The sequence below is a fragment of the Balaenoptera musculus genome, chromosome 1 (assembly GCF_009873245.2).
Source record: "Balaenoptera musculus isolate JJ_BM4_2016_0621 chromosome 1, mBalMus1.pri.v3, whole genome shotgun sequence".
In the NCBI taxonomy this organism is placed as follows: Eukaryota; Metazoa; Chordata; class Mammalia; order Artiodactyla; family Balaenopteridae; genus Balaenoptera; species Balaenoptera musculus.
The window spans coordinates 90,764,854-90,791,314 of NC_045785.1; the positions used below are offsets into that span (position 1 = coordinate 90,764,854).

The 26,461-nt window shown below is 36.1% G+C and overlaps 1 protein-coding gene across 1 annotated transcript in view; it reads right to left on the reverse strand.

Moving 5' to 3' along the window:
• COL11A1 (collagen type XI alpha 1 chain) overlaps positions 1 to 26,461 on the reverse strand; it is a 208,150-nt gene that overhangs the window by 151,596 nt on the left and 30,093 nt on the right. The window lies entirely within an intron of this gene.

Consider the following 26,461-nt stretch of genomic DNA (forward strand, 5'->3'; position numbering starts at 1 on the left):
CTTAAATATCTCCCCAAAGCAGAAAAATCCAAAGGGAAAAATCATATTTGCCATCACAACTTTGTAAATAATTGATTATTAACACTGAGTCCAAATGAAATCTGACAATTTCTAAATTTGTTACTGTCAGGAAGAAAAAATATGTTCTATAAAACTACTACTACAAGATACTGTCATGTAGATACATTGGACTATTTCTGCATAAAAGCCATAAGATCCTCTTTTAGAAATAACTACACATATGCATCATTGTTCTGTATATTAGAGAAATTCAACATGTCCATGAATCCAGTGAGTCTGTAAAGCAGTGTTGTTGCTGAACCCTAATATTACATGGGTGTGTGGTGTGCCTTGGGATTTTAACTCTAATTTGCATTGAAGTTGTGTTTGTTACAATCAATGTGTACTTGGACTGTGTTTGAACATCAACTCTATCAAATTTGTACCTCATGTTTGGTATCCGCATTTGTTACTTCTCTTAAAATTGTACATTATTTCCTGAAATTTATAAATAGATAATTTTGATGTCTTACTATATTCCATAAAACATGAATCACAAAACTGATTCCAGACAATGTTTCAAAAATTACAAAAAGAACCACAGCTACATTCCCAAATGTACATCTTAACCAAAGATTTACAGGACAAGAACAAAACTGAGTAGCCATGGTAAACTCAAAGCTTTCTTGTTTTTCTGTTTTGCAGACTCTATGTTACTTTGACAGAGCAAGTAATAAAATCCCATTCCAGAATGACATTTTATTTTTTCTTTTAGCTATTGAAGCCTTCTTTAAAATAAACTATAGTGTCTTTTACAAAGCCAAATGTGGCTCCTATGTTAGCCATATCTGTTGTTTTACCCTAGTTTCAGAAATAATCAACAGAAGAAAGCTTTATTTCAAACACACACTTATAAAACATTCAGTACTGCAAGACACACATATGAATATTTTATAAATGTTAACTCATTTAATCTTCAAGTAACTCTATGAGTTAACTACCGCAGCTATCCCATCTTACAGATGAGGAAAAAGACATAGAGAGGTTGAGTATCTTGCCCATGATCTTCAAGCTGATTAAGTTCCAAATTCAAAAATCAAACCCTGGCTGTCTGACTCGAGTCAATGCTGCTAACTACCATGCATATGGTTGAAAAAGGCAAAAGCTTAATTTAAAAAAGCTTAATAATCATTATCATAACATTTTTTCATTTAACCATTTCTTTACTTATTAGACTGAATGATACCTTTGTCTTCATGTTTCATTTCCCAAGTGAAACAATGGAAATGACTTTATCATCCGTGTTCACTCACTTCTACTTTTTTGCTCCTAAAGTTTATATTTTATGAAAGATCTTAAATATTTATAAAGAAAAAATAATTAAAGAAATAACTAGTGATTATGTTTTTCAGTTTAGAATCTAGATTGAAATCGCATAATGAGAATTTTTAAATATAGTGATAGCTTGCTTTTTTCCCGTAATTAAAGAAGATCCAGAGGAGCCAGGGCAAGAAGGTTTTAGAGATAAATTTTGTGATACTAGAATTTTACCAATTTTAGAGATTTTGAAGGTGAGACTACAGCCAAGTACCAGGCATAAGCCTTCATAGCAATATAAATTTTTTCATAATAAGGAATTAACACTTTTAAATGTTTATATTTTGGAAGTTGCAGTACTCCTATAACAGTGTAAACCCATTACAGCCCAATGCTCATGCTGATGATGACTACAAACACTGAACAAAATGCAATGAGCAATTCCCTGAGAACTCTGAAAAGCAGGTAGGTTATGAAGGAGGGTTAGACCTTGAAGAAGTAAACCCGCATATGATGTTATCTGTGTGTGTCTTGGGGGGGAGGGGGGGGTGTTTCCCTTGAGGTTTTGTCCCTACAGTGGAAGCCAGTAGCTGAGCACTGCAACAGTGCTGTGGCTAGAACTTTGACAGAAACCCTATTTCTGGACAAAGGAACAAGCTAAAAAAAAAAAAAAGCATGTTAGAAGACATGGAGGGAATCTGAAGTGAATACATGGAAATAGGAAATCACCTAGCTTTGTTTATAAACCACAAAAATATAAAATTATCTCCAGAACTACACATGTGTAATGAACTCAAACCAATTTAGTTAAAACTGAGAGAACAGAACTGAGATTAAAACTATCAATACCAGTCTCACAATAGCTCCTGAACACACACAAACAAAACAAAACTCTGAGAGTTCAAAGCTCCAGAGGAACCAGTCATAAAGGAGACACTCACCTTCTGAGTTTTACCACCAGGAGCTCTACCAGGCTTCACAGTGAATACTGGAGAAAAATCCCCTCATGCTTCCAGAAGGGGAAAAGAAACCATTTTGAAATATACCAGGGCATTCTGTTCTTCTTAACAAGACCTGCCCTCAGGCAGAAACAATTTACCCAGATTCTAACCTGTGGGGGTTTTATTAGAACCTAACCTAACCAGAGAAAGGAAAATACCCCAATCCAGCCCCTTTAGCCTTCCATGTGGGAGAAGAAAAATACATCTTCATCTACTTCCTGTCCCACTGACAGGAGGAAAAACAACTGAAAAACACTGGTGAACTTCACAATGCAGGGGCATAGGCTAACCAAAATACTGGGACCTAATCATAGGACTATAGAATGTTTCCCCTCCCCCTGCATCTTTTACCCAGTATATAATGTCTGTCTTCCAAGAAAAAGTTACAAGGCATATGAAAAGGCTAAAAACAAAGTTTGAAGAGACAGAAGAAGCATCAGAATCAGAACCAGATATGGCAGGATGTTGGAATCGTCAGACTAGGAATGTTTCTTGAAACTATTATTAATATTCTAAGAATGTTAATAGAAAAAATAAACAACCTAAAAGAATAGATGGATAATGTAAGTGGAGAAATGGAATTTCAAAGATCAAAAAGAAATGCTAGAGATCACAGAAATTAAGAAAGTCTTTGGAGATTGGTTGAAGATGGTGGAGTAGAAGGACGTGCACTCACTCCCTCATGCGAGAGCACCAGAATCACAACTAACTGCTGAACAATCATTGACAGGGAGACACTGGAACTCACCAAAAAAGATACCCCACATCCAAAGACAAAAGAGAAGCCGCAATGAGATGGTAGGAGGGGTGCAATCACAATAAAATCAAATCCCATAACCGCTGGGTGGGTGACTCACAAACTGGAGAACACTTATACCACAGAAGTCCACCCATTGGAGTGAAGGTTCTGAACCCCATGTCAGGCTTCCCAACCTGGGGGTCTGGCAATGGGAGGAGGAATTCCTAGAGAATCAAACTTTGAAGCCTAGCAGGATTTGACTGCAGGACTTCAACAGGACTGGGGAAAACAGAGACTCCACTCTTGGGGGCACACACAAAGTAGTGTGTGCATCAGGACCCAGGGGAAGTAGCAGTGACCCCGTAGCAGACTGAACCAGATCTACCTGCTAGTGTTGGAAGGTCTACTGCAGAGGCGGGGGGTGGCTGTGGCTCACCATGTGGACAAGGACACTGGCAGCAGAAGTTCTGGGAAGTACTCCTTGGCGTGGGCCCTCCCAGAGTCCGCCATTAGCCCCACCAAAGAGCTGGGTAGGCTCCAATGCTGGGTCACCTCAGGCCAAACAACCAACAGGGAGGGAACCCAGCCCCACCCATCAGCAGACAATTGGATTAAAGTTCTACTGAGCTCTGCCCACCCGCTCTACCCACCGTCAGTCCCTCCCATCAGGAAGCTTGCACGAGTCTCTTAGATAGCCTCATCCAACAGAGGGCAGACAGCAGAAGCAAGAAGAACTACAATTCTGCAGCCTGTGGAATGAAAACCACATTCACAGAAAGATAGACAAAATGAAAAGGCAGAGGACTACATGCCAGATGAAGAAAAAGATAAAACCCCAGAAAAACAACTAAATGAAGTGGAGATAGTCAACCTTCCAGAAAAAGAATTCAGAATAATGATAGTAAAGATGATCCAGGGCCTCGGAAAAAGAATGGAGGCAAAGATCGAGAAGATGCAAGAAATGTTTAACAAACACCTGGAAGAATTAAAGAACAAACAAACAGAGGTGAACAAACAGAGATGAACAATACAATAACTGAAATGAAAAATACACTAGAAGGAATCAGTAGCAGAATAACTGAGGCAGAAGAACGGATAAGTGACCTGGAAGACAGAATGGTGGAATTCACTGCCATGGAATAGAATAAAGAAAAAAGAATGAAAAGAAATGAAGACAGCCTGAGAGACCTCTGGGACAACATTAAACACACCAACATTTGCATTATAGGGTCCCAGAACGAGAAGAGAGAGAGAAAGGACCCGAGAAAAATATTTGAAGAGATTATAATCGAAAACTTCCCTAACATGGGAAATGAAATAGCCATCCAACTCCAGGAAGTGCAGAGAGTCCCAGGCAGGATAAACCCAAGGAAAAAAAGCCGAGACACATAGTAGTCAAACTGACAAAAATTAAAGGCAAAGAAAAATTACTGAAAGCAACAAGGGAAAAATGACAAATAACATACAAGGGAACTCCCATAAGGTTAACAGCTGATTTCTCAGCAGAAACTCTACAAGCCAGAAGGAAGTGGCAAGATATATTTAAAGTGATGAAAGGGAAGAACCTACAGCCAAGATTACTCTAGCCAGCAAGGATCTCATTCAGATTCGATGGAGAAATCAAAAGCTTTACAGACAAGCAAAAGCTAAGAGAATTCAGCACCACCAAACTAGCTGTACAACAAATGCTAAAGGAACTTCTTTAAGTGGGAAATACAAGAGAAGAAAAGAACCTACAAAAACAAACCCATAACAATTAAGAAAATGGTAATGGGAACAAGAATGTCTTTGATGGGTTTATTAGTTGACCAGACATGGCTCAGAAAAAATCTCTGAGATTGAGGATATGACAATAGAAACTTCCAAAACTGAAAAGCAAAAAAGAAAAAGATTTTTAAAAAATCAAACAGAACAGAACAGAATATCCAAGAGCTGTGGGACAACTACAAGTGATATAACGTACACATAATGGGAATACCAGAAAAAGAAAGAGAGAAAGAAACAGAGCAACATTTGAAGCAATAATGACTGAAAATTTGCTCAAATTAACGTCAGACACCCTTCAAAGATCCAGGAAGAACAGAGAACCAGGAGCTGCATAAATGCCAAAAAAACCTCTGACACCTAGGCACATCATATTCAAACTGCAGAAAATCAATAATAAAAAAGTTTTCAAAAAATCAGATGAAAAAACACCTTACCTACAGAAATACAAAGGTATCAATAGTAATTACATCTGACTTCTCTTTAGAAACTATACAAGCAAAAAGAGAGTCAAGTGAAATATTTAAAGTATTGAAAGAAAAAAAAAAACAACCTACAATTCTGTACCCTGAAAAATTATCCCTCAAAAGTGAAAGCACAATACTTTCTCAGCCAAACACTGAGGGAATTTGCTGGCAGTAGACTTGTCTCTCAAGCAATTTAAAAAGAAGTTCTTCAGAGAAAAGAAAGATGACATAATTCAGAGAAACCAGATAATGAAAAAAAGAAATGGAGAAAGAGTAAAGGTAAAACAGAAATTTTTATTTTTCTTATCCTTAATTGATCTGTTTCAGTTTGTTCAAAATAATATATATATATATATAACACAAACACACACACAGTTGGCCCTCTGCATCCAGAGGTTCCTCATCCAGGAATTCAACCAACTGTGGGTCAAGAACATTTAGAAAAAAAATTCCAGAAAGTTCCAAAAAGCAAAACTTGAATTTGCTGCATGCCTGCAACTACTTACATAACATTTTCATTGTATTTACAACTATTTACATAACATTGTATTATAAGTAACTTATAGAAGATTTAAAGTGTACAGGAAGACAGCAGGGAGGAATAAGGATTACGTTATTATTATAAGGTACTTGAACTACCTGTGAAATAGTATAGTATTATTTGGAAGTGGACTTGGATTAGTTGTAAATGTATATTGCAGATGATAGGGTAACCACTAAAATAGGGTAATAAAAGAAGTATAATTGATATGCCAAGAAAATAGTGAAAATGGAATCATAAAAAATGCTCAATTTAAACCAAAAAAGAAGGCAGAAAAGTAATAGAAGACAAATATGAACAAAAATAAAGGGCAGCAAATAGAAAACAGTAGCAAATACAGTAGATGTAAATTCATCTATATCAATAATCATTTTAAACATCAGTGGTCCAAATATACCCACTAAAAGACAGAGACTGTCAGAGTGGATCAAAAAACAAGGCCCAACTATATTTTGTTTACAAGGAACCTACTTTCAATATAAAGACACATATAGATTAAAAGTATAGGGATGGAGACACCATAATTCAAAAAGATACATGCACCCCAATGTTCATTGCAGCACTGTTTACAATAGCCAGGACATGGAAGCAACCTAAATGACCATCAACAGAGAAATGCATAAAGAAGATGTGGTATATATATACAATGGAATATTACTCAGCCATAAAAAGGAATGAAATTGGGTCATTTGCAGAGACATGGATGGACTTAGAGACTGTCATACAGAGTTAAGTAAGTCAGAAAGAGAAAAACAAATACTGTATATTAATGCATATATTAGGAATCTAGAAAAATGGTATAGATGAACTTATATGCAAAGCAGAAATAGAGACACAATGTAGAGAACAAACATATGGATACCAAGAGGGGAAGGGGGGTGAGATGGATTGGGAAATTGAGATTGACATATATACACTACTATGTATAAAATAGATAACTAATGAGAACAGACTGTATAGCACAGGGAACTCTACTCAATGCTCTGTGGTGACCTAAATGGGAAAGAAACTCAAGGAAGAGAGGATATATGTATATGTGTGGCTGATTCACTTTGCTGTCCAGCAGAAACTAACACAATACAGTAAAGCAACTATACTCCAAAAAAAATAGAAGAAAGTATAGGAATGGAAAAGATATACCATATTATCACTAATCAAAAGAAAGTAAGAATAGCTATATTAATTTAGGCGCAGTAGACTTCAGAACAAGAAAAGTTATCAGAGATAGAGATATTACATACTGAGTCAATAGTCCAAGAATAATAGTCCTTAATGTGTATGTGCCTAACAACAGAATATCAAAGTATAATACATGAGGCAAAACCTGATATAACTGCAAGAAGAAATAGAGTAATCTAATGTCATAGTTGGAAAGTTTAACACCCTTCTACCAGAAATCAACAGATCCAGCTACAGAAAACTAGTAAGGACATAGTTGAAGTCAACAGCACTATCAGTCAAGTGGATATAATTGACATGTATACACTTCTTTATCCACAACAGCAGATTACACATTTTTCTCAAGCTCACGTGGAACATGCACAAAAACAGACCACATTCTGGGCCATAAAACACATTTTAATCAATTTAAAAGAATAGAATCATATGATATCAGCCCTTAGAACACAGTGAAATTAAACTAGAAATCAATAACAGAAAGATGTCTGTAAAGTTTAAAAAAACTTGGAGAATAAATTACAACTTCCAAGTAACACATGGGTCAATGGTGCTATCTCAAAGAAAATTTTAAAATATTTTTGAACTAAATGAAAATAAAAACACAACTTATCAAAATGTGTAGGATGCAGCAAAAGCAGTTCTCACAGAGAAATTTCTAACATCGAATGCACATACTAGAAAAGAAGAAAAATTGAAAATCAATCATATAAGTTTCCACCTTAGAAAACTAGAAAAGGAAGAGCAAGTTAATTCCAAAATAAGCAGAAGAAAAAAATAATAAAAATTAGAGCTGAAATGAGTGAAATTTAAAACAATAACAAAATATGAACAAGATCTACATGAGGAAAACTACAAAATGCTGATGAAATATCAAAGAAGTACTAAATAATTGAGAAATATTCCATTTTCACAGATAGAAAGACTCAGTATTGCCAAGATGTAAGGCTGTCCCAACTTGATCTATAGAGTCAACTCTCCCAGTTAAAATCCCAGGAAATGGACTTCCCTGGTGGCGCAGTGGTTAAGAATCCACCTGCCAATGCAGGGGACATGAGTTTGAGCCCTGGTCGGGAAGATCCCACATGCCGCGGGGCAACTAAGCCTGTGTGCCACAACTACTGAGCCTGTGCTCTAGAGCCCACGAGCCACAACTACTGAGCCTGTGTGCCACAACTACTGAAGCCTGCGCGCCTAGAGCCCGTGCTCCGCAACAAGAGAAGCTACGGCAATGAGAAGCCCATGCACCGCAACAAAGAGTAGCCCCCGCTCGCCTCAACCAGAGAAAGCCTGCTCGCAGCAATGAAAACCCAATGCAGCCAAAAAAATAAATTAAAAGAAATCCCAGGAAATTATTTTGTGAATATTGTCAAACTGATTCTAAAATTTATAATAAGAGGCAAAAGGCCCAGAATAGCCAACTCAATATTGAACGAGTAAAACAAAGGTGGAGAACTGACACTACCGGACTTCAAGACTTACTATAAAGCTACAGTATTCAAGAGAATGTGGTATTCGTGAGAGAACAGACAAATAGAGATCAATGGAACAGTATAGAGAGCCCTGAAGTAGACCCATATAAGTACAGTCAACTTATCTTTGACAAAGGAGCAAACAAAGACAATACAATGGAGTAAAGACAGTCATTTCAACAAATGTTACTAGAACAACTGGCAATCCACATGCAAAAAAGTGAATCTAAACACAAACCTTACACCCTTCACAAAAATTAACTCAAAATATATCATTGATCTAAATGTAAAATGCAAAACTATAAAACTCCTAGAAGATAACATATAAGAAAGGTTAAATGACCTTGGGTATGGCAATGACTTTTTAGCTATCACATCAAAGGCATGATGCATGAAAGAAATAATTGATAAGCTGCACTTCATTAAAATTAAAAACTTTTACTCCATGAAATACAATGTCAAGGGAATGAGAAGACAAGCCAAACTGCGAGGAAGTATCTGCAAAAGACACAACTGATAAAGAACTCTTCTCCAAAATATACAAAGAACATTTAAAATTCAACTATAACCCGCTTAAAAAATGGGCAAAAGACATTCACAGACACATCACCAAAGAAGATATACAGATGGCAAGTAAGCATATATGAAAAGGCGTTCAACATATCATCAAGGAAATGCAAACTAAAATAAGATACTACTATACACCTATCAGAATGGACAACATCCAAATAGTGCCAAAACTGTGAAGCAATAACTTTCACTCATTGTGGTGATAATGCAAGATAGTACAGTCCCTTTGGAAGGCGGTTTGCCAGTTTCTTATACAACGAAGCATACTCATACCATATGGTCCAGCAATTATGCTCCATGGTATTTACCCTAAGAGGTTGAAAACATATCCCCACAAAAACCTGCACACAGTGGTTTATAGCAGATTTATTCATAGTTACCAAAATTTGGAAGCAATCAGTAGGTCCTTCAGTAGATGAATGGATAAATAAACTGTGATACATTCAAACAGTGGAATATTATTCACTACTAAAAAGAGATGAGCTATCAAGCCATGAAGGACATGGAGGGAATGTAAATGCATGTTACTAAATGAAAGGAGCTGACATGAAAAGACTAAAAACGGTATGATTCCAACTATATGACATCCTGGAAAAAGCAAAACTAAGCAGCCAGTAAAAACTTCCCTAAACGGAAGAGCTTAGGGGAGAGGGGGCAATGAATAGGTGAAGCACAGAGAATTTTTAGGGCATGAAACCATTTCCTAAGATACTACTGTATACATGTATTGGTGAATACATGTCATTATACATTTGCCAAGACCCGCAGAATGTACAAAACCCTAATATAAACTGTGGATTTCGGCTGATAATGATGTGTTGATATACGTTCATCCACTGCCACAAATGTGCCACTCTGGTAGGGATGTTGCTACTGGGGGAAGCTGCGTGTGTGTGCGCACAAGCCTATAGAAACTCCCTATACTTTTCACTCAATTTTTCTGTGAACCTAAAACAGCTCTAAAGAAATAAAATATATTAATAAATAATTTTTAAAAGATAATAAACAAATGCCAACTCTGAGATAACCCAGTTGTTAAAACTCTAAAAAAGAGACTTCAAAACAGCTAATTAAAACTATAAAGCACTCAGTCCAACAATTTCACAACACATTTTTTGTTAAAGACATGTGCTACATTCACCAAGATAGACTGCCTACAAGCTGTGCCATCAAACGACTGTAAATAAATCTGAATGGAATGAGATCACAGCACGTTTACTGTCAGACAGAAATAGAATTAAATTAGACATCAATAATAATAAGTAATCTAAGAAAAACAGGTATCTAGACATTACCTCTCCATAATTCATGGGTCATAGATGAAATAGAAAAGGAAATTAGGAATTATTTTAACTGAATGACCATAAAAAAATGTATATAACACATTTATGGGATGCAGCTAAACAGTGTGTCAAGAGAAATGTATAGCTTTAAATGTTTATACTGGCAAACAATGGATCTGAAAATAATGACTTTCTGCTTTGTAAGACCAGAAAAAAGATTTTCCTCTTCCGAATTTAGGATAGAGAGAACAACAATAATGGAACAGAAAAGAGGTCAGTTAAGAGAGATAATAAAAAGAGCCAAATATAATTTGTTAAAAATATCAACACAATTTTCAAGGGCCTACTTAAACTGATTGATCTAGGAAAAAAAGAGAGAGAATACAGATCATTATTATCCAGAGTGAAAAGTAGTTACCACCAGTAATCTTACAGACATTAAATGTAGACAAGAAAATACTACAACTTTATGCCAACAAATTCAACAACTTATTGACCTAGAAAAATTTCTTTAAATGTAAAATTTATCAAGATTGATGTTTTAAAAATCAGAAAAAATTAATTAACCTATATCTAGGAATGAAATTAAATATGTTTTAAAAGTTTCTAAAAAGGAAACTCTGACACCTGACATTTTCACTGGTGAATTCTATGCAACATTCAAGAAAGAAACAACATCAATCATACAAAAAAATTTTCGGAAAACAGATGAGATCACTTTCTAAATCATTTTTTGAGGCCAGTATTATCCTAACACCAAAACTTGACAAAGACATTACAAATATAGAGAATCATATACCAATAATATCTCTCATTAATAAAGGCTCAAAATCCTAAAGATTTTTTAGCAAATCAAATCCAACACTATATAAAAAGAATAGGGAGGGGAGCAAGATGGCAGAAGATTAAGACGCGGAGTTCACCTTCCTTCCCACAGATACAGTAGAAATACATCAACATGTGGAACTGCTCCTACAGAACACCCACTGAACGCTGGCAGAAGACGTCAAACCTCCCAAAAGGCAAGAAACTCCCCACGTACCTGGGTAGGGCAAAAGAAAAAAGAAATAACAGAGACAAAAGAATAGGAACGGGACCTGCACCAGTGGGAGGGAGCCGTGAAGGAGGAAAGGTTTCCACACACTAGGAAGCCCCTTTGCGGGTGGAGACTGCGGGTGGCAGAGGGGGGAAGCTTCGGAGCCACGGAGGAGAGCGCAGCCACAGGGGTGCGGAGGGCAAAGCGGAGAGATTCCCGCACAGAGGCTCAGTGCCGACCAGCACTCACCAGCCGGAGAGGCTTGTCTGCTCACCCGCTGGGGCGGGCGGGGGCTGGGAGCTGAGGCTCAGGCTTCAGTCGGATCTCAGGGAGAGGACTGGGGTTGGCTGAGTGAACACAGCCTGAAGGGGTTAGCGCACCATGGCTGGCCGGGAGGGAGTCCGGGAAAAAGTCTGCAGCTGCCGAAGAGGCAAGAGACTTTCTTGCCTCTGTTTCACGGCGCGCAAGGAGAGGGGATTCAGAGCGCCGCCTAAACGAACTCCAGAGGCGGGCGCGAGCCGCGGCTATCAGCGCGGACCCCAGAGACGGGCAGGAGATGCTAAGGCTGCTGCTGCCGCCACCAAGAAGCCTGTGTGCGAGCACAGGTCACTCTCCACACCGCCCCTCCTGGGAGCCGGTGCAGCCCGCCACGGCCAGGCTCCCGTGATCCAGGGACAACTTCCCCGGGAGAACGCACGGTGCGCCTCGGACTGGTGCAACGTCACGCTGGCCTCTGCCGCCGCAGGCTCGCCCTGCATCCATATCCCTCCCTCGCCCCGGCCTCAGTGAGCCAGAGCCCCAGAAGCAGCTGCTCCTTTAACCCCGTTCTGTCTGGGCGGGGAACAGACGCCCTCAGGCGACCTACATGCAGAGGCAGGTCCAAATCCAAAGCTGAACCCCGGGAGCTGTGCAAACAAAGAAGAGAAAGGGAAATCTCTCCCAGCAGCCTCAGAAGCAGTGGATTAAAACTCCACAAACAACTTGATGTGCCTGCATCTGTTGAATACCTGAATAGACAATGAATCATCCCAAATTCAGGAGGTGGACTTTGGGAGCAGGATATATTAATTTTTCCCCTTTTCCTTTTTTTGTGAGTGTATATGTGTATGCTTCTGGGTGAGATTTTGTCTGTATAGCTTTGCTTTCACCATTTGTCCTAGGGTTCGGTCCGTCCTTTTTTTTTTTTTTCTTTACTTAAAAAATTTTTTTTTCTTAATAAATGTTTTCTTAATAATTTTTTCCTTATTTTCTATTTAAAAAAAATTTTTTTCTTAATAAGGTTTTCCATATTTTTTATTTTAAAAAAATTAAAAATTTTTTTCTGAATAAATTTTTTTCTTAATAATTTTTCTGATTTTTTATTATAAAAAATTAATAAATTTATTTTAAAAAATTAAAAAAATTTTTTTTCCTAATATTTTTTCTTAATAATTTTTTTCTTATTTTTATTATAATAGCTTTATTTTATTTTATTTTATCCTCTTTCATTCTTTCTTTCTATTTTTTCTCCCTTTTATTCTGAGCCGTGTGGATGAAAGGCTCTTGGTGCTCCAGCCAGGCATCAGGGCTGTGCCTCTGAGGTGGGAGAGCCAAGTTCAGGACACTGGTCCACAAGAGACCTCCCAGCTCCACATAATACCAAATGGCGAAAATGTCTCAGAGATCTCCATCTCAACAGCAAGACCCAGCTTCACTCAACAACCAGCAAGGTACAGTGCTGGACACCCTATGCCAAACAACTAGCAAGACAGGAACACAGCCCCATCCATTAGCAGAGAGGCTGCCTAAAATCATAATAAGGCCACAGACACCCCAAAACACACCACCAGACGTGGACGTGCCCACCAGAAAGACAAGATCCAGCCTCATCCACCAGAACACAGCCACTAGTCCCCTCCACCAGGAAGCCTACACAACCCACTGAACCAACCTTAGCCACTGGGGACAGATACCAAAAACAACAGGAACTACGAACCTGCAGCCTGTGAAAAGGAGACACCAAACACAGTAAGATAAGCAAAATGAGAAGACAGAAAAACACACAGCAGATGAAGGAGCAGGGTCAAAACACACCAGACCTAACAAATGAAGAGGAAATAGGCAGTCTACCTGAAAAAGAATTCAGAATAATGATAGTAAAGATGATCCAAAATCTTGGAAATAGAATAGACAAAATGCAAGAAACATTTAACAAGGACGTAGAACTAAAGAGGAACCAAGCAACGATAAAAAACACAATAAATGAAATTAAAAATACTCTAGAAGGGATCAATAGCAGAAAAACTGAGGCAGAAGAACGGATAAGTGACCTGGAAGATAAAATGGTGGAAATAACTACTGCAGAGCAGAATAAAGAAAAAAGAATGAAAAGAACTGAGGACAGTCTCAGAGACTTCTGGGACAACATTAAATGCACCAACATTCGAATTATAGGGGTCCCAGAAGAAGAAGAGAAAAAGAAAGGGACTGAGAAAATATTTGAAGAGATTATAGTTGAAAACTTCCCTAATATGGGAAAGGAAATAGTTAATCAAGTCCTGGAAGCACAGAGAGTCCCATACACGATAAATCCAAGGAGAAACACGCCAAGACACATATTAATCAAACTATCAAAAATTAAATATAAAGAAAACATATTAAAAGCAGCAAGGGAAAAACAACAAATAACACACAAGGGAATCCCCATGAGGTTAACAGCTGATCTTTCAGCAGAAACTCTGCAAGCCAGAATGGAGTGGAAGGATATACTTAAAGTGATGAAGGAGAAAAACCTGCAACCAAGAGTACTCTACCCAGCAAGGATCTCATTCAGATTTGATAGAGAAATTAAAACCTTTACAGACAAGCAAAAGCTGAGAGAGTTCAGCACCACCAAACCAGCTTTACAACAAATGCTAAAGGAACTTCTCTAGGCAAGAAACACAAGAGAAGGAAAACACCTACAATAACAAACCCAAAACATTTAAGAAAATGGGAATAGGAACATACATATCGATAATTACCTTGAATGTAAATGGATTAAATGCTCCCACCGAAAGACACAGACTGGCTGAATGGATACAAAAACAAGACCCATATATATGCTGTCTACAAGAGACCCACTTCAGACCTAGGGACACATACAGACTGAAAGTGAGGGGATGGAAAAAGATATTCCATGCAAATGGAAATCAAAAGAAAGCTGGAGTAGCAATTCTCATATCACACAAAATAGACTTTAAAATAAAGACTATTACAAGAGACAAAGAAGGATACTATAAAATGATCAAGGGATCGATCCAAGAGGAAGGTATAACAATTGTAAATATTTATGCACCCAACTTGAGGAGCACCTCAAGGCAAATACTAACAGCCATAAAAGGGGAAATTGACAGCAACACAATCATAGTAGGGGACTTTAACACCCCACTTTTACCAATGGACAGATCATCCAAAATGAAAATAAATAAGGAAACACAAGCTTTAAATGATACATTAAACAAGATGGACTTCACTGATATTTATAGGACATTCCACCCAAAAACAACAGAATACACATTTTTCTCAAGTGCTCATGGAACATTCTCCAGGATAGATCATATCTTGGGTCACAAATCAAGCCTTGGTAAATTTAAGAAAATTGAAATCGTATCAAGTATCTTTTCCGACCACAATGCTATGAGACTAGATATCAATTACAGGAAAAGATCTGTAAAAAATACAAACACATGGAGGCTACACAATACACTACTTAATAACGAAGTGATCACTGAAGAAATCAAAGGGGAAATCAAAAAATATCTAGAAACAAATGGCAATGGAGACATGACGACCCAAAACCTATGGGATGCAGCAAAAGCAGTTCTAAGAGGGAAGTTTATAGCAATACAAGCCTACATCAAGAAACAGGAAACATCTCGAATAAACAACCTAACCTTGCACCTAAAGCAATTAGAGAAAGAAGAACAAAAAAACCCCAAAGTTAGCAGAAGGAAAGAAATCATAAATATCAGATCAGAAATAAATGAAAAACAAATGAAGGAGACAATAGCAAAGATCAATAAAACTAAAAGCTGGTTCTTTGAGAAGATAAACAAAATTGATAAACCATTAGCCAGACTCATCAAGAGAAAAAGGGAGAAGACTCAAATCAATACAATTAGAAATGAAAAAGGAGAAGTAACAACTGACACTGCATAAATACAAATGATCATGAGAGATTACTACAAGCAACTCTATGCCAATAAAATGGACAACCTGGAAGAAATGGACAGATTCTTAGAAATGCACAACCTGCTGAGACTGAACCAGGAAGAAATAGAAAATATGAACAGACCAATCACAAGCACTGAAATTGAAACTGTGATTAAAAATCTTCCAACAAACAAAAGCCCAGGACCAGATGGCTTCACAGGCGAATTCTATCAAACATTTAGAGAAGAGCTAACACCTATCCTTCTCAAACTCTTCCAAAATATTGCAGAGGGCGGAACACTCCCAAACTCATTCTACGAGGCCACCATCACCCTGATACCAAAACCAGACAAAGATGTCACAAAGAAAGAAAACTACAGGCCAATATCACTGATGAACATAGATGCAAAAATCCTCCACAAAATACTAGCAAACAGAATCCAACAGCACATTAAAAGGATCATACACAATGATCAAGTGGGGTTTATTCCAGGAATGCAAGGATTCTTCAATATATGCAAATCAATCAACGTGATACATCATATTAACAAATTGAAGGAGAAAAATCATATGATCATCTCAATAGATGCAGAGAAAGCTTTTGACAAAATTCAACACCCATTTATGATAAAAGCCCTACAGAAAGTAGGCATAGAGGGAACTTTCCTCAACATAATAAAGGTCATATATGACAAACCCACAGCCAACATTGTCCTCAATGGTGAAAAACTGAAACCATTTCCACTAAGATCAGGAACAAGACAAGGTTGCCCACTCTCACCACTATTATTCAACATAGTGTTGGAAGTGTTAGCCACAGCAATCAGAGAAGACAAAGAAATAAAAGGAATCCAAATCGGAAAAGAAGAAGTAAAGCTGTCACTGTTTGCAGATGACATGATACTATACATAGAGAATCCTAAAGATGCTATGAAAAAACTACTAGAGCTAATCAATGAATTTGATAAAGTAGCATGTTACAAAATTAATGCACAGAAATCTCTTGCATTCCTATACACTAATGAGGAAAACTCTGAAAGTGAAATTAAGAAAACACTCCCGTTTACCATTGCAACGAAAAGAATAAAATATCTAGGAATAAACCTACCTAAGGAGACAAAAGACCTGTATGCAGAAAATTAGAAGACACTGTTGAAAGAAATTAAAGATGATACAAATAGATGGAGAGATATACCATGTTCTTGGATTGGAAGAATCAACATTGTGAAAATGACTATACTACCCAAAGCAATCTACAGATTCAATGCAATCCCTATCAAACTACCACTGGCATTTTTCACAGAACTAGAACAAAAAATTTCACAATTTGTATGGAAACGCAAAAGACCCTGAATAGCTAAAGAAATCTTGAGAATGAAAAATGGAGCTGGAGAAATCAGGCTCCCTGACTTCAGACTATATTACAAAGCTACAGTAATCAAGACAGTTTGGTACTGGCACAGAAAGAGAAATATAGATCAATGGAACAGGATAGAAAGCCCAGAGATAAACCCACGCACATATGGTCACCTTATCTTTGATAAAGGAGGCAAGCATATACAGTGGAGAAAAGACAGCCTCTTCAATAAGTGGTGCTGGGAAAATTGGACAGGTACATGTAAAAGTATGAAATTAGAACACTCCCTGACACCATAGACAAAAATAAACTCAAAATGGATTAAAGACCTAAGTGTAAGGCCAGACACTATCAAACTCTTAGAGGAAAACATAGGCAGAACACTCTATGACATAAATCACAGCAAGATCCTTTTTGACCCAGCTCCTAGAGAAATGGAAATAAAAACACAAATAAACATATGGGACCTAATGAAACTTAAAAGCTTTTGCACAACAAAGGAAACCAAAAACAAGACCAAAAGACAACCCTCATAATGGGAGAAAATATTTGCAAATGAAGCAACTGACAAAGGATTAACCTCCAAGATTTACAAGCAGCTCATGCAGCTCAATAACAAAAAAACAAACAACCCAATCCAAAAATGGGCAGAAGACCTAAATAGACATTTCTCCAAAGAAGATATACAGATTGCCAACAGACACATGAAAGAATGCTCAACATCATTAATCATTAGAGAAATGCAAATCAAAACTACAATGAGATATCATCTTATACCAGTCAGAATGGCCATCATCAAAAAATCTAGAAACAATAAATGCTGGAGAGGGTGTGGAGAAAAGGGAACACTCTTGCACTGTTGGTGGGAATGTAAATTGATACAGCCACTATGGCGAACAGTATGGAGGTTCCTTAAAAAACTAAAAATAGAACTACCATATGACCCAGCAATCCCACTACTGGGCATACGCCCTGAGAAAACCATAATTCAAAAAGAGTCATGTACCAAAATGTTCATTGCAGCTCTATTTACAATAGCCAGGACATGGAAGCAACCTAAGTGTCCATCATCGGATGAATGGATAAAGAAGATGTGGCACATATATACAATGGAATATTACTCAGCCATAAAAAGAAATGAAAGGGAGGTATTTGTAGTGAGGTGGATGGAGTTAGAGTCTGTCATACAGAGTGAAGTAAGTCAGAAAGAGAAAAACAAATATCATATGCTAACACATATATATGGAATCTAAGGGGGAAAAAAAGGTCCTGAAGAACCTAGTGGCAAGATGGGAATAAAGACACAGACCTACTAGAGAACGGACTTGAGGATATGGGGAGGGGGAGGGGTAAGATGTGACAGGGTGAGAGAGTGGCATGGACATATATACACTACCAAATGTAAAATAGATAGCTAGTGGGAAGTAGCCGCATAGCACAGGGAGATCAGCTCGGCGCTTTGTGACCACCTAGAGGGGTGGGATAGGGAGGGTGGGAGGGAGGGAGACGCAAGAGGGAAGAGATATGGGAACATATGTATATGTATAACTGATTCACTTTGTTATAAAGCAGAAACTAACACACCATTGTAAAGCAATTATACTCCAATAAAGATGTTTAAAAACAAAACAAACAAAGAAACAAACAAAAAATAATATATCATGTCCAAGTGGGGTCTTCCTAAGGAATGAAAAGTTGGTTTTAAACATTTGAAAATCAATCAATAGAATTCAGTATGCTAACAGAAAAGAAAAGTATCATTGCAATAAAAACATAAACAGCATTTAACAAAATTCAATATACATTCATGATAAAAAACTTTTAGGGAACTAAGACAAGTAGTTAACTTTTTCAAACTGATAAATTTACATTGAACACTTACAACCAACATCATACTTAATAGCTGAAGACTGAATATTTATTTACATGAGAACAGAAAAACAAAAAAATATGAATGCCTGTTTCATCACTTCTATTCAACATTTTGGTGGAGGTCCTCTCCATTATCATAAGAAAAATAAACAAAAGATATAAAAATAGAAAGTAGTGAAAGGTCCCTGTTTGCAGATTGCATGATTATTTGCATTTAAAAAATACCTGAAATAACTCATTTATTAAAATGAATTTAAGAATTTTGGAGGATACAATGTTAATATTTTTAAAACCTATTGTGTTTTTATATAATAGCAACAAGATATTGAAAGATAAAATTAAAAATGATTTTATTTAGTATAGCATCAAAAAAATAAAAATAAAAACCACCTAAGAACAAAATGAATAAAAGATGTCCACAATGTCTACACTGAAAACTAGGAAACATTGTGATAGGAATTAAAGAAGACCAAAATTAATGAAAAGTCACACCACGCTCAGAAAACGGAAAACTCATTGTTTGTTAAAATATCGATTCTCTTCATTTTGCTCTATCGCTTAAATGCAATCCCAATTAAAACCTTAATTTTATTTTAGAAACTGACAAGCTATTCCAAAACTTATGCAGAGTGCAGATAACCTAAATTAAATAAAGCAATGTTTACAAAGAATAAAAGTTGGAGCAGTTACCTCACCTGATTTCCAACATCCTATAAAATTACTGTAATCAAGATGATTTGGTATCAGTGAAAAGAGAGACAAATACATCAATGGAATGGGATAGTAGAGAGTTCGGTAAGAGATTTACTCATATGTAGTCAACTGATTTCTAACACAGAAGCCAAGATAATCCAATGAATAAAAGGAAACTTTTTTTTAATAAAGGATGCTTGATGAACTGGATATCCTTATGTAAAAACAACCAGTGTTGACATTTACCTCATGCCATACACAAATATTAACTCAAAATGAGGCATGACCTATGTGTAAAACATAAAACTTCAACATGTCTAATAGCAGGAGATCTTGTGATTTTGGTGTAGGTAAAGGTTTCTTAGAACACAAAAAGTATAAAACATGAACAACAAAATTGATAAACTGAACTTATCAAAATAAAAAGCATTCACACTTTGAAAGACATCATTAAGAAAATAAAAAGGCAAGCCACGTGCTGGAAAAATTATTTGCACATATCTATCAAAGTGCATGCATGGGACTTCCCTGGGGGTGCAGTGGTTAAGAATCTGCCTGCCAATGCAGGGGACACGTGTTTGAGCCCTGGTCCGGGAAGATCTCACATGCCGTGGAGCAACTAAACCTGTGTGCCACAGCTACTTAGCCTGCGCTCTAGAGCCTGCGAGCCACAACTACTGAGCCCATGTGCCACAACTACTGAAGCCCGCGCACCTAGAGCCCGTGTCGCAACAAGAGAAGCCACGGCAATGAGATGCCCGTGCACTGCAACTAGAGAGCAACAAAGACCCAATGCAGCCAAAAATAAATATATTAATTAATTAATTAAGTTTTTTTAAAAGTGTATGCATGATACATAAAGAACTCTTAAAATGTCACAATCAGAATATAGCAGCCATTTTTTTTAATGGGCAAGACACCTCACAAAAGAAGATGCATCAATGGCCAATAAGAACCTAAAAATATGCTTATCATCATCTGTCATCAGGGAAATGCCAGTTAAAACCACAATGCAACACTAGTACATAACCACTTAGAATGGCTAAAATTTAAAGGACTGACCAGATAAAGGGCTGACAAGGATGCAGAACAAGTGGAACTCTCATTCACTGCTGGAGGGAGTGTAAAAGGATTAATGTCACTTTGGAACACAATTTGACAGTTCAGTTTTGTTTTTTTTTTAATTAAGTTAAACATGCATCTGCCAAATAACTCAAGCATTCCACTTCTAGGTATAAAAATAAATGCCCACACAAAATTTTTACATGATTGTTCACAAGAGCCTTATATGCAGTAGCCAAAATCTGGAAATAATCCAAATGCCTTCTAACAGAATAGGTGGATGAAGAAATTGTGGTTTATTCATACATTGGAATATTGCTCAGAAAAATAAGCAAAATAAAGATACATATGAAGACATGGATAAATCTCAAAAATGGTATGCTGACAGAAAAAAAGCCAAGCTAAAGAGAGTGCATTCAATACAATTCCATTTATAAAAATTCTAGAACAAATAAGCTATAGTGATAAAAAGCAAATTAGTGACTGCCTGGGGTTAGGGTGGAAGAAGAGATGGATCATAAAAATGCAGGACACTTCCTCTGGGTGTGATGGCAATGTTTATTTTCTTGATTATGATGTTGATTTCAGAGTTATATACATATGCCACAACTGATTAAATGGTACACTTTGTATATTTGCAACTTATTGTACTTCAATTATACCTTGATAAATAGAGAAAAAAATCTCAAGGACTATGACCTAAATGCATCTAGACTGGGAAAGGTAGATAAATGGGAAAGCTACCTGCATCTTATCATGCTGTTCTATACAAAAACTACGTCTACTAGCATACAATTTTTATTTTTTAAGTATGTACCTTGGAAAATATATGCAGTAAAAAGACACATGGACATCACAAGTCAGTCATCAAATTCTTAACAAAATATTTGAGATGGCTATTATTACTTTAAGGTAAGTTTTCAGGCCTTGAAGAACTACTGAAATAGTATAGCTTTTATAAATTATTATTCATTAATTTCTCCAAAGAAAATTGAATGCAAAAATATCTTCTGAGAAGTTTGAAAAAATGAAAAATTTCATCAACAAGCTTTTCCACTCAAATTGCCATCATATTTCTCTTATTGCTTCAAAAGAAAGAAACAATCTGCCCAAAGATAGATAATTGTTAAAAATATAATAAAAGACTTGGAGTAACCCACTTTGATTCGTTACAGAAGAAAAATAAGATGGAAATAGCAATGCTTTGAAAAATGGAGTTATAATGGCTACAACTTGATATTTAGTAAAAAAATTTCCTCTTCATAAGACTCCAAAAGTAATTTTATTAATAATCAATATAGGCAGTGTGGCTCTTCTTCTAATTTAGCTTTTCTTCACATTTTTGAAGTGTATTATTAAACTAGAACAAACCAAGGCTGTCGACTAGGGTTGGTTGGATATTTTGTGCCTGCATGAAAATATTCATCCCCTCAGACCATGTTCCACTCACTAAGGTCCATATCCAGGTGCTACCTCTGCCTAGAGAGGGCAAATTTATCTAATTCCCACCAGGTACCTTGTAAACAAGCAGTAGCCCAGAAAGAAGCACTTCGTTTACAAGTCAGACCACTAAGGACTTGTGATATATGGGTCGTTGTTGATCACTCGTATCAAAATGTATAAGAATATTTAAAAAGTCAGAGTTGTAAGATAAAAAAGAAGTCACAATAATGAAGAAAACTACATATTAGTGCATAAGTAAATTAACACATAACATATAACCATATATATAAATAAAATTAATACTAGTATTTTAAGCACTTTATATACATAAATTCAATTTTTTATAAATACCTAAGAGAGAGATAATATTACTATTCCCATTTGAAGACTGAGAAATTAAAACCAGCAAAATTTATTGCACAGAGAAACATAATTAAGCTAGGTACTGGCATTCAAAATCAGATTTTTCTCATTCCAGACTCAATTCTTAGATTCACTCTGCTATGCTGAAATTATATAATCTGAATTATGGGCCTATATATTCATTTTGGCGTTTTCATATAAACTAACTTCATCATACTTTTTAAAATATTTCCAGTTTTGCTTTCATCTGTTTATTGGTGAATTTTTAAAACTCTTCAGATTGCAATTCAAATATGGACATTTTTAGCATTTATTGCCATTAACAGTACCATTGCATAAATGTAGGGTCGTATATAGACAAAATTATATACACTAAACAAATTTGCATCTAAAGTGGAATGATACTATTTCCAAAGAAGTAATATTTCCAGTTTTCAGATTAATAAATCACTGGTGTTTTTATATCATCTTCATCATTACAACTGTTTATCAAACACTAAAATAATGCAAACATGGTACCATTCCTATCTCCTGCCATTTTTAGTTTGATTTTTAAACATTTAGTTGCAAAGATTCAAAAATCTAGATAGGTACCATAACATAAACCAAAATGAAAGGAAAAATATTTGAGTAAATTTTAGGGAAAGATACATTAAAAACATATTCAGATAAGATGAACTAATTTCACAAAAGGAGTCAGAAAATTTTATTCCGATTTAAAAATCTGTGTGTCTGAATCATTTACTTTCTTCACAGCATTTTATCAAGTGGAGAAGACTACATTGTTTTTAAAATTTTATATAGCCATACAATAATACACTTTAGGAAGTAAGACCTGAATTTATGTATGATGACTGTTCTGATATGTGGATTAGATAAATACAAAATTTCATCCAATTCAAACATTCTTATTCTAAAGCCTTCCCAATATTTTATTAAGTAAAAATAGTTTCCCTATTTAATTGATCAAAGATAGTACAAGATAAACCTAAAAGTGAAGGATCTGCATTTGCTTTTCCAAAACTAACTGCACTTCATATAAAATAAATGTTATATTTAAAGTTCCAGAGGTTTTCATGAAACTCCAAGATGCGAAGCAGCTTAATAAACTTATTTTCACTACCCACGGTCATACTCACTAAAGGTTTCATTAATGAGTCTTTTAAAGATTATTTTTCTAGTGGTTTAATAGATTTTTTTGAAATAAACAGCTGAAGTTACTTCAAGATTTAGAATATGGTTTATATATTAGAAAGTTAAGAATTAATCAAAGAGAGGGCTTCCTTGGTGGCGCAGTGGTTGGGAATCTGCCTGCCAATGCAGGGGACACGGGTTCGAGCCCCGGTCTTGGAAGATCCCACATGCTGTGGAGCAACTAGGCCCGTGAGCCACAACTACTGAGCCTGCGCATCTGGAGCCTGTGCTCCGCAACAAGAGAGGCCGCGACAGTGAGAGGCCCGCGCACCGCGATGAAGAGTGGTCCCTGCTCGCCGCAACTAGAGAAAGCCCTCGCACAGAAACGAAGACCCAACACAGCCAAATAAATAAATAAATAAAATTTAAGAATTAATCAAAGAGAATAATAATAATCTTTGCTTCCAGTACCTCTGTCTTTGGTTATTTACTAGATGCCTCTTGGCTAGAGGTATTTGGGTTAGCAGTGGTTGAAAACATATGGAATCAACAGATGAATGGATAAAGAAGATGTGGCACATATATACAATGGAATATTACTCAGCCATAAAAAGAAATGAAATTGAGTTATTTGTAGTGAGGGGGATGGACCTAGAGTCTGTCATACAGAGTGAAGTAAGTCAGAAAGAGAAAAACAAATACTGTATGCTAACACATATATATGGAATCTAAAAAAAAAAAAAAAGTGGTTATGAAGAACCTAGGGGTAGGACAGGAATAAAAATGCAGATGTAGAGAATGGACTTGAGGACACGGGGAGGGGGAAGGGTAAGCTGGGACAAAGTGAGAGAGTGGCATGGACATATATAACCTACCAGGTGTAGAATCGATAGCTGGTGGGGGGCAGCCGCATGGCACAGGGAGATCAGCTCGGTGCTTTGTGACCAGCTCGAGGGGTGGGATGGGGAGGGTGGGAGGGAGGGAGATGTAGGAGGGAAGAGATATGGGGATGTGTGTGTATGTATGGCTGATTCACTTTGTTGTAAGGCAGAAGCTAACACACCATTGTAGGGCAGTTGTGCTCCAGTGAAGATGTTAAAAAAAAAAAAGAAAGAAAGCGTATGGAAATATTTTAAGGAAATCATTTTTATGTGTTTCAGTTGTTGATACCATAATCAGCCTCTGAAACACAGGAATTTATTACGTATTTTTTAATATGCAACATCAAGTTCAATTATTTATTTTGAAAAAAGAACTTACTGTGATAGTCTGTAACTATACTTGAAAACTCTAAACCGGACCCCAGTGAGCCCGAGTGTAGTATATGGGAAAGAAGGTGGAGTATAATCTGGTTTGGTATGTGTGTTGGAGTGGAGTAAAAAATAAAAATTAAATGATATTCACCTAGAAGTAAGTTCAGGTAAAAATAGAAGTCTCAATGCTACGAAACTGTATGAAAAAAATCTAATCAACATGTACATACATCAAATATTATATTTCAGGGCCAGTAAATTTTGAGGATTAATTAATTAATATTAATTTGTATATTTTCTCTTCTATATTTCCTCTTTATATGTTCTAATCATTTATGACAAAAAAATTCTACTTTTAATTTCTGTTGTTTAACTTCCATGGGCTCTGGGAATACGTACAGCAATAGATTAAACTAATGTATGAAATGAAACCATCCACTGATATATTTCTTCCATATTACTCATTTATGTTCCAGGAAAATAAAGATTTGGATATTACAAAAATAAGTTTAGTTTGTGAAACTGATGTTCATGAAGAGTTTAATTTTAAAATAGAAATTTGTAAGCCTAAAATTTAATTTGTTTATAATATTCATTCATCTAATCAATAAATACTGATTTATCATTTGTGTGCAATCAATGCCTGATATCAGAGATCTGAGACTATATTATTATACATTGCCTGAATCAGTTTGTCATTAATTTAGCATGATATGACGTGTTAAAACATTTTGTTTAGAGTCAAAGGCTTAGGTACATACTAATGCAGAAACTCAAAAACAAATAGAATCCCAAATAACCTGAAAATGTCACAAATATTAATTATATTTAAAATTATGCCATAGATTATATAACTAAGTACAGGGACACAATATTCTACTGACCCTCTGAATCTACATTTTGCTTTTTTTGAAAATACATACTGTGTGTGTGTGTGTGTACATCTCTATGTGTACATATCCGTGTGTGTATATATATAAATATATATATATACACACATTTCAACAGAATACAGCAAATCTTCCATGTAAAACTTGTCTATTAATCCATAATATATTACACAGCTTTACTTTGTTACACTTTGAAAAATAAATTATTCAGAAACTGTATAAAAACAATCATCACAGTAATGACTAATATCTCAGGAGTGCATCCCTTTATGGGGTCTGGTCTGTTTGTTCTGTTAATGATTGACTAAATGAAAATTAAAGCAAGAGTTACCAAGTCCAATGATTGAAGAATTAAAAGAAAGAATGTGATTATCATAACTGGCAAATTATAATTGGAAAGGAGCTTTTTACCATGACCTTCACATTATTAAAATAGTGATTTTTAAAAACTACAGTTCATCTTTTGCAGTATCTCTATTTTACCTTGGAAACATTCACAAAGAACAGAGAAAGGCAAAATATCAGACTTGTACATTTCATTAAATTAATCTCTGAGAGGAGGAAGTGAAGAAAATGTTCTTTTCTCCAAAGAAAATAATACAAAGTACTAAGAGGAAAGTCATTTGCTCTTCCCAGGAGAATAGCATGCCTGTGTTTAAATCAACCAATCTCTGTTAAAGTTTCCCAGGCGTTACAGTCACCATTGTCTACTCATTCTCTTACTGAACAATAGAAAACATCACTGCTACACCCACGGGGGAAGAAAGTAGGTCACCCTTTAGAGTTTACAACTTTGCTTTATAGCATATACTGATTGTTACTGTCAACTCACTTCATCTGATTTAATAATATTCA